Raw genomic sequence first — 1,992 nt, 5'->3', positions numbered from 1 at the left:
AACGGGTTGCATTTTGTGACCAACCGTTTACTTATTCGAAGAGCACCTACAACAAAGAGATTAGTCATAGCCGCTGGTGGTGGATAAAAGAAAAAAAATTAATGTTGATTACTGCCCAAAATTTTATAAAATATTTTATTACGTATTAAGTTACGATTTACATATTGAATTATATATTTTTTCTCACTTTAATACTTAAATTTTATCTCATATTATAGTAATTAAAATATCATTTTAGTCCCATTTTATACCAAAAGTTAAAAAAAAAAGACTTAACACATTCTTATTTACGTTAGTAATTTTTAGGATAAAATTAAACAAAAATTATAGTTTAAATATTGAAGTGCAAAAATAATACAGTTAAAGGACTAAATCATAATTTAAGCCTTATATTACTAATATTGAAATTATCAAATAAATAATTTTTAAAAATAAAAATTTACTATTATTAAACATCATAATTAGTGGGAATTTCTCTACTGGGCTTGGGTTAAATCTGTTAGAGCAGGCCCATTTTCTTTTCCATTCATAATCTAGGTCAACTTCCATTTGGGCTTGCTGATTAAATGTTATATAAAAATAATTATAAGTTCTCTTTTTAACACAATACTTAAAAATTATTTATAGTTTATCCTCAACCCATAATTAAATAAAAAGATTGTAAATACCCAAATTTGCCAAGCCCGGGCCCAAAACAATAATCAGTCTAATATTAACAGTCTAAAGTCCAAAATACAAGGCCCGTTCTATAGCCCACTACCCAATTACAAGCCCATTCCCGACATTTTCAGAAAACAAAAAAACCTAGCCCCTATTGCCTATTCGGCGTCGAACCTAGCCCCGAGACTCTGTCACCGCCACTGGTGGCCACCTGCTCCACCGCCAACTACTCCTGCAAAGAAAAGACAAGTATTAAATGCGAAAACAGTGAAGAAAGCAAGGAATGTTGTAAAAATTGGCTATATAAAAGCCTAAGAGATGGAAAGCAGGGGTCGGTTTTTTATCCCTCTTTTGGCAACACAAAAATTTGTATTACACAGACACTGAAATACAAAACAGTAATCAAAATCAGGTTGAAAGAAAAAGGTGATTTCCCTTCACTTTTATTCGATTTTTCTTCCAAACTCGTAAACAAAAAAAAAGATCTGAATATATTAATAAAGAATAACAGAAAGGGAAGAAGCACACTCACCGGAAGCGTTTCGTCTTCCTCCGTCGGTCTACCTTTCCGGCGCCGAGACCCAAAACACTGTGGGGTCCGATTCGGGGCTTGATGATACGACGGTTTTCAAAGAAAACCCCCCTTCCTCACTCTCCTCGTAAAGGCCGAAGATTTCATCTCCAAGAGGGCTCGAAAATGGGCGTTTTAAGATCACCACGGACGGTTACGCCGTCGTTGGTGTTCGATGAGCCCGACAGTCCCTATGGCCGGATTTTGAGAGCAAAAGAGAATGGAGAGGCAGGGGCTGCATTCTTTATTTCTGCCGAATGAATGAAAAAGGGGCTGTTGTTTTTTATATGTCTTGAGTGGCCAAATAAAAGGTTTTAGGGCATCTTAACCTAAAGCATAGAGCTGGGTTTATTTCTTGTTTTGATCCCTGAGTGTTGAAGCGCATTGCGTTTTAGTCCTTCCTTTAATCTCAGTGGTTTATTTTGTTTTAAATATCCCTTTAGTTTAATTTTGTTTTAATAGAGTCCTTTTGAGTAGTATAAGTCCTTTTTTTATTTACTTAATATGTAGTCTTTTTTAGCTACCATGATGATTTTACCCTTCTTTTATTATATATAAAATCTTTATTTTAAAGCTTTTTATATCATATAGTTTAAGATTTTTTTTGTATAAAATTTCCTTCCAGTATCGTGTATACTATTATAAAATTAGTTTTTGTTGTTACTTTCTTTTTTTGTATGTTTGTAAGCTTACTGTAATTCATTTTGATATGTTTTTAGTGCATTAGTTAATTCATTTTTATGTGTATGCTATTATCCTTT

General features: G+C 33.0%; 1 long non-coding RNA gene across 1 annotated transcript; it reads right to left on the bottom strand.

The window, feature by feature from the left end:
• Window positions 1-686: 686 nt before the first annotated feature.
• LOC107926133 (uncharacterized) lies at window positions 687-1,764 on the bottom strand. The gene is made up of 2 exons (XR_001692156.2): window positions 1,193-1,764; window positions 687-892 (listed from the first exon to the last, which is right to left on the bottom strand). It is a non-coding gene; the product is annotated as an uncharacterized lncRNA (long non-coding RNA).
• Window positions 1,765-1,992: the final 228 nt, after the last annotated feature.

Source organism: Gossypium hirsutum, chromosome A08 (assembly GCF_007990345.1).
Source record: "Gossypium hirsutum isolate 1008001.06 chromosome A08, Gossypium_hirsutum_v2.1, whole genome shotgun sequence".
NCBI classification, from domain to species: domain Eukaryota; kingdom Viridiplantae; phylum Streptophyta; class Magnoliopsida; order Malvales; family Malvaceae; genus Gossypium; species Gossypium hirsutum.
Note: the sequence above shows the minus strand (reverse complement) of the source record. Positions and strands in the feature narration are given on the sequence as shown.